At 41.8% G+C, this 7,858-nt stretch overlaps 1 long non-coding RNA gene across 1 annotated transcript; it reads right to left on the bottom strand.

The window, feature by feature from the left end:
- Window positions 1–915: 915 nt before the first annotated feature.
- On the bottom strand, window positions 916–5,960 carry LOC307028250. Its single transcript, XR_013804904.1, has 2 exons — window positions 5,443–5,960; window positions 916–2,350 (listed from the first exon to the last, which is right to left on the bottom strand). It is a non-coding gene; the product is annotated as an uncharacterized lncRNA (long non-coding RNA).
- Window positions 5,961–7,858: the final 1,898 nt, after the last annotated feature.

Here is a 7,858-nt window from a genome sequence, read left to right as displayed (position 1 = left end):
TTGTAATTATGCCGTTACAAGCTTCAAAGTTGTAGGCCTATTTATTATCTGAATTTGCCGAAACAAGTTTAATATTCTGAAAGCCAAGAATTTGCTTATTTGAAATCAGATAAAAACAAACTGTAACGCACCCTGCCGTGTTATCTATGATTACTATACACCTTACATTCATAATTTCAGCGGGAGGGAGGGGGAGCGGCGCTGAGGAACAGCAGAGTGGCGAGTGAGAGCTGTCATCTTCCCTTTACAAGCTTCAAACATCCCTGTAGCTAGTGAGATTGAATATAAATATAAAAAATAACAAAATATACACAGCTAGATCAGATCGCGTTTTAGATGCGACTTAAGAGTAGAGGGGAATTATTTAAACGGGATTTGTACAGTTTTCCACGGCATCTGCTGCTGCAAAAATGTGGGGCAGGGCTGAAAAGTGGGGGGGCCAATGGCCAATGGGCCAAAGCTAGGATGAGAGGCCTTTTTACTTTTCAATAAGTTTACTGAACATCAGTCTGAGTATCGGCCTAAATGTTGGAGCACTGTTCTCTCCACTGACCCAAAACAGCCCATCAGTCTCTCTCACCAAGGTAAACGTTGCCAGCTGTCCCGTAAAGACGGCGTCACAGGCAGGAAAGCAGCCGCTGCCGATCCGATCCAGACAGATGAGGGAATGGATTCAAGGTGAGTGACGTCAAGCAGGAGCATTCAAGAGCTAATCCTTGAAAGTTAAGGTTGATTGAGATTGTTGGAGGTTATATGCAGCTTGGAAACAAAACATTGCCGTAGGACTTTGTCTTTGTCTCAATGTAATAAATGATTGATTCACGGTGGTTACTCAGGATGTTACTTCATTTGTGTAAAATAAGAGCTCACGGATAGAGGGCAATCTTTGTAGCAAAATAAAGTTAAGAAAAGATAATCAATCAATCAATTTTTATTTATATAGCCCAATATCACAAATGTTACATTTGTCTCAGTGGACTTCACAGTTTGTACAGAATATCAGTATGAGAATACGACACCCTCTGTCCTTGGACCCTCACATCGTACAAGGAAAAACTTCCAAAGAAACCCCACAGTTTAATGGGGAGAATGGGAAAAACCTCAGGGAGAGCAACAGAGGAGGGATCCCTCTCCCAGGACGGACAGACGTGCAATAGATGCCGTGTGTAAATCGAAAAGATAATACATTTACAACATAGGTAGACCAAAGGTTTGGAAATGCATGTGTCTATAATAAGAAGATGAATCCACGAGGATGTCAGCAATCTTGTGGGAGCCATCAGGGAAGTAGTATGGTGAGAGTCTGGCAGGACCGCAGAGACAGGTTCAGTCACGACTCGAAGTCCAGGACTCAGATCCAGTGTTCAGGATAGAGGATCCAGGACACACGACCACAGCAACAGGATTTGCCTCGACTCAGGATCCCGGCGTATATATGGACACAAAAAAGAGATTTGGGGGAAACTGGGTTAATCGGAACATGAGAGTACACAGGTACAAACAGACAGAAAGACGGAGTAAGGTGCCCCCCCCCCCAACAGTCCAAGCCTATAGCAGCTAAACTAACGTGCCTACATACATGCACTCCCTTAGGATAGGTTGAGGGAAAAGGGTAGCAAGTAAGAGGTAGGAAACAGAGGTGGAGATGCACACACAGGGAAAAAGGTCCCCATTGGAACCTGAATTTGTCAGAGGTAGGAGTGGGTCAGTGACTATGTTCCACACTCCCCGGCCGGGCTAGGCGTTCTCTGCAACCTGTTACCCTCTAATAAACCTCGAGAGGTCATAGAGGGGAAAGGTTTGGATAAAGTTTTAAATATAAGATCTAGACTAAACTTAGAACCCCACGCTAAACAAAACATTTTTAGCCGACCACAAGGTTTAAATAACTGAAAACACACTGTGAACCATTTAAAGGTAGGGTAGGTAAGAATGGAGAAACCAGCTCGAGTGCGCTAGAATTTGATGATGAAAAAATCTGCCCCTTCCTTCAGACTTCCTCACAGAGCCCCTCCTCCAACACACATGGACGCGCACATGACCAATGAGGGCACGAGATAAGTTTGTGCACGAGATGGAAGGCTTATTTTAGCCGGGGCGGCTCAAATGATTGGTCGTGCTTTTTACAGCACCACGGCTTCCACATACCTCATTCACACCAACAGTGTTTCAGGGCCGGTTCGGAGCTGGAGCTTGAAAAGCACCGGGTTTTCTTCTTCACACAGCAGCGGAGCAGCCTCTTAGCTCCGGAATCCGGTTCGATTCAAGCACCAAAAAATTGTCCAGCCAGAGCAAAAGCACCACATACGTCACGCTCACGTCGAGGCAGGGGCAGGGGCGGGATCAACTCCTGAACAACAACAAAAAGCCGGCGTTTTATCCAATTTGTACACAACGATGGAGAAACTTAACAAGCAGCAGTGGTCCACTGAAGAGACCAGAGGCCTGTACTACGAAGCTGGTTCAACCTAACCTGGATATGTCTGAGTTAGCTGGTTGGCCTAATCCAAAACATACGCGCTCTCGCTAAACGGTACTACGACGCGGGTTATCAAGTGGATCGCTCAAGCCAGCCGTGTCCTATCTAGTTAGGTGCACGTTCACATGAAAGGGGTGGTATTTGGAGCATTCGACCAATCACAAACATGGACAAGTGTACTAACAGCGCAGCGTCATACTTCCTGAATGAAAAGTCAACTATATAATTAGACAAATATGAAGACGTTAAACTTTAAACATCCATGACTTAAACACTTTATCCCGGATAAAAGCCACATAGTTAGACCTGTAAGGTGAATACAGCTGGTAAAAGAAAAAGTGTTTAAATGCGTACATTAACAGGTTTATGATATCACTGCCCTGTCTAAGACACGAGTGGATCTGACTTTAATTACTTTTGTCTTGAGTGTTAATGTGTTGCTTAAAATAATACAGTATTTGACACTGTGAGTGTTGCACGGCCAGATACGGCTCAGCTGACTCAGATAAGGAGATATATGATACATTATGATGTGATATGCCGCGGACTGTACTTAATGTTACTCTGATCCGGTTACTTATGTTGTGGCAGATATTTAAGTAGCCTAAGCTTTCTTAACGCTAATGTTATAATAGTCAGATTGCTCTGAAGATGGGAGGTGATATTCTATTAATGTTCACGTTCACACAGTCGGTGATTTTTGCCAGCCGTCTTTCCTGCAACGGCAGCTTTTCTGTATTTCCTTTCTCCTGTAATATGACTTGATCGCTTTAAACTCTGCACACTGAGCTCTGATTGGTCAGCAGGCAGTGCTTTCACTGAGTTGAGCTCTTAGCCTGCAACCTAACCTGGTCCCGACCAGGTTAGCCGCACAGCATAAATTAACATGGAGATCTAGCCTGCTAAAAAGAGAACCAGCTTCGTAGGACCGGAAACCCCGAGTTTTCCCTAAAGTTAGCCGGCTAAGCGAAAATCCTGCTTCGTAGTATACCCCCCAGCTACCTACTGGGAATCTGGTCTTCCGAAGAGGTACAGAGGAAGCTGGAGCACAATCGGCCATTGTTGTTGTTGTCGGTGTCAGCTGTAAGGAGTTTCCGCGGTTTGGCTTTATGAAGCAGGCACGCAAACGGTTGCTATCGGGATGTTAAGAACATTTCATGGAATATAAGAAAAAGTGTTTCTGAAGTGAATTAGAGGGAGGCTGTGGCTAAGTGGATAGTGTGCTGGACTTCAAATCAGGGTATAGCAAGTTTGAGTCCCACTGCAGTCAGCATGTCGTTGTGTGCCTTGGCAAGACAATTCTCCCCGAATTGCTCCTGTGGGGGATTGTCCACAGTACTGAATGTATGTAAGTCACTTTGGATAGAAGCGGCTAACAAATGACATGTAATATAATGTAATTACCTACCCCACCTTTAAGTGAACTGTTAATTACAAATATCCACACCCGAAAGCATACCCTTTATATTTTTACACTAAATGGAACCTCAAATTACAAAATAAACATCATGCTGTATCAAGGAATACTTTGAATTAGTAATGAAGGCCAACATTTGGTTAGGAAAATGTTTTGTGGGGTAATAAAACAAGTCAGAAGTACGTTCATTTTCTCATAGACTATTGGACTAGAGTTCTTTGTGCAACCAGTGGAATCACCCCCTGCTGTGTATTAGAAATAATGCACATTTGTGACACTTTTGCGGTGACCTTACATTTAGTGACGTTTGCTATAGAGCCCTATTCTTGTTTCCATCTAATAAGCTGTTAAGATTTCGTTAGTAATACATGGAGAATGGCGGCGTGGCAGTCTCCTCTAACAGTGTTTCAGGACCAAAATGGGGTCTGAGGTTCTGCATTAGATCACTTGATAGAGAGACTACAGTGTCTGTATCTACATCAACAGAAGAAAAAACCCTGACATCAACTTTTCCAAAGGTCAAGGCAAGAATGAGTCAGCGCCTTTAAATTAACTACCAAGTCAATTTTCAGCTTAACTTCAAATCGTTTTTAATCAAACCTCTTATTTTTTTATCTATGGCAAATCTAAATACTGTTTAAGACTAAGACGAAAATGTAACTCCATGATTGATAAATTGTTGAGTGAAAAACTAAACATACACCATATGTTGCTAGTTTCAGGTCCTTCTTAACCTCTTAAGCACTGAGCCTGTTTTTCAGGTTTCAGGCTCCAAAATGCCACTAACACAGCAAAGACTATATCTTCACTTCTAAAATGGGTAAATTAATAATCTTTTCTCTCAAAGCGAGGTTACATCTATGAGTTGGATGTAGAAGTGTCAGAATCAATCGAGATGTATTTATTTTAAAGTAAATTCAGATGGAACATAGTAAAAACATGTAAATTATAATGTCCCCCTAAAAAAAACATTACTTATAGTGAAAACATCCCTTGAATGATGGTTTAGTAGACTAAAAGCTTTAGGGATCCAAACTATAACATATAAGTACCCTGTATCAAGATTGATGCAAAACAAGTGAAATTTGACCTTTTTAAAGAGGTTTAGAAAAATAAAGTCCAGGCGGACTCACCTCTGGATAATTTGGGAACCATCGGTTCCATTTGACCTTTTTCACTGTAAAAATAATTGTATTACTTTGAATTATCACTATAGGTAGTCATTCCATCCAAATACAACTGTTGTGAAAAAATAAAAATTTTAAAAAACATACTCTGTTATCCTCTTAGGCCCCACAATGCTAACAGTGAGCCCCTGGATTAGCCCCGAGCGAAAAATGCTAAGCTATTATGCACCGGAAATCACTCCTAGCTCCCTTATTACTTATACCAGCTGCACATCCAACACATCGTTTATGATCGTAAAGACACAGAATCTAACGGTGCCCACCTCAACACTGAAAGATACACACTTGCAACGTTATCAACAAAAACGTAAATCAAAAGAAGTGGCGCTAGGTAGCTACACAATGCTAACGTGGCTTACCTTTGTCTTTGTCTGGTCTAAACTGGTCTTCAATGGCATTAAAACGATAACAACGATGATGTAGTTAATCCATAGGTTAATATCCAATGTGGCTGTGTCCCCTTTGAAATGTTCTGATAATCTATAAGCAATAAAACTGCAATTCCGTTATCTGCTGTCCGCTCTGTGCTCCGTGCGCTCTGGGTCCTGCAATTCCTGCTTCCTTACGTAGTAAACAATAAATGAAGTCGGCTGCGTAATGTTCTTACGCTGGCTGGCATTCTTCATACTTTACGCAGGATCATATCTCTGGAACCCATTGGTCGATTTGGGTGATTTACACCTTTTTCTTAACCAAAATATCCAATAGAATCGAGGGGCAGTTCCCAAATCCACGTAAACATTACCTCAGGGGTCACCAACCTTTTTGTCACCGAGGGCTACTTCAAGGGTACTGAGTAATACGAAGGGCTACTTGTTTGATACAAACTTCCTGAATAACATAATTGAACGGTTCACCTTTAAATGATGATATTATTATTAATAATAATCAGAATACGTATTAATTTACTGTATGTGAAGGACTGTCTGATCACATGTTAATGTTAATTATTCCTCAGAATAATTATTAACAATGATTTACCATTGCTATAGCAACCCCATTGTTTTGTTATAAAAATGTATCTATATTTATACACATTCTCGCGAGATCTATCAGGGGTAGTTGTAATGCTGCGTTCACACCGGACGCGACTTCGCTCTAATCGCTTGAGTTTCACCGCTGCTGCCAGCTGTGTTTACTCGCATCATTCAAACAAGACGCGCTGGCTCGGGAGCTACAACTAAAACAAAAATGAACATATTTTACCGTGATTAAATTGTAATACACGTTTCTAAATGATGCCGAAGTAACAACATACTGATACCGTTTACTAAAAACCATGAATTAATGCTTGACAAGTCTGCAGAAAAGACGGCAGGCGAAAAACCTTTTAAAATGCTTGTTTTCTGAATGGAGATTGGGTCGACCAGGCTAAGCTAACGTTGTATATGCTCATTCCACACTCATAACAACGGCCTACAGACATAAATAAACCAGCGACTGTATTCGCCATGACACAGACAGTCTGTGGTTTGTACTTGTTTAACTTTTGTCCAGTTTCTGAAAAGATATGAGGAGCTGTGATCTCTGTTTGCTAACTGCTGATGTTTTCTGGTTGAACGTCAGTGGCAGGCTGAGATCCTCGTGTGTGTGTGTGTGTGTGTGTGTGTGTGTGTGTGTGTGTGTGTGTGTGTGTGTGTGTGTGTGTGTGTGTGTGTGTGTGTGTGTGTGTGTGTGTGTGTGTGTGTGTGTGTGTGTGTGTGTGTGTGTGTGTGTGTGTGTGTGTGTGTGTGTGTGTGTGTGTGTGTGTGTGTGTGTGTGTGTGTGTGTGTGTGTGTGTGTGTGTGTGTGTGTGTGTGTGTGTGTGTGTGTGTGTGTGTGTGTGGTGATGAGGCCCATGATCGTAGCTGCTCATGCTAGCTTGTCTCAGCTAAAGGTGGAACGGAGATTTGGTGCGTGGAGTTCAACTCTGAACCTATCTGGGGTCAGAGTTCAATTTCACGCACCAAATCTCCATTTCACTTACATATGTACAAATGTGTGCTTTTAAAATGTTATATTCAATATTGTCATTTTAAAAATTCAAAATGTATTCAATAATTATTTTAGACGGAGCTCCATGGTGACTTGTGCTATTTTTAGAACATGCACGCGGGCGACCAATTTCCCCCCCTGCGGGCGACTTAGTGCCCGCGGGCACCGCGTTGGCTACCCCTGCCATAGAACTATATAATAGAGAAGCAAACAAAGCACATCTGAAATTACAAGCTTGGATGGCAAAACTTTATACCCAGTATATTACCATAAATATGATGGTGGATTATCAGTAAAAAATTCTACGTGACACAAAGACATTGGATTAACCTTGAGCGGCGTTTTTATTCCGGTGAACACAACTTTTGATCACAAATCAAACAAGGTAAGACGTAATTATTGTAATATTTTTGAAACCGGATGTTGTTTACTTTCTCTTTTCTGGCTGATAGCTCGGCAAATTTGGGGTCCTACAGTGATGACATTACATGTGTGGAATCTCTGGAGTCTCAGCTTTAATCAGATATCTTGTTTGTGCAGTGACGATAAGTAATAAGAGCATTGCTACAGTGAGTGCTGTGCAAAAGTCCGTTAGCATTAGTTAGCATTTTTTCGCTCCATGCTAATTCAAAGGCTTGGTATACCCTTGTGTTTCTTTTAGCTAAAATGGTTCATATTATTAGTTAGCTGAGTTTCTTATCGTTAAAAGGGTATGGAACGGACAGCGACTTCCGGTCCGGTGTTACAGTATAAGTTGAGTCATGACAACTGGCGACATTCTATTATTTTCGTCATAGGAAT

Source organism: Notothenia rossii (genome assembly GCF_949606895.1).
Source record: "Notothenia rossii genome assembly, chromosome: 2".
Classification (NCBI taxonomy): Eukaryota; Metazoa; Chordata; class Actinopteri; order Perciformes; family Nototheniidae; genus Notothenia; species Notothenia rossii.
This window is presented reverse-complemented; position numbering and strand designations above follow the sequence as displayed.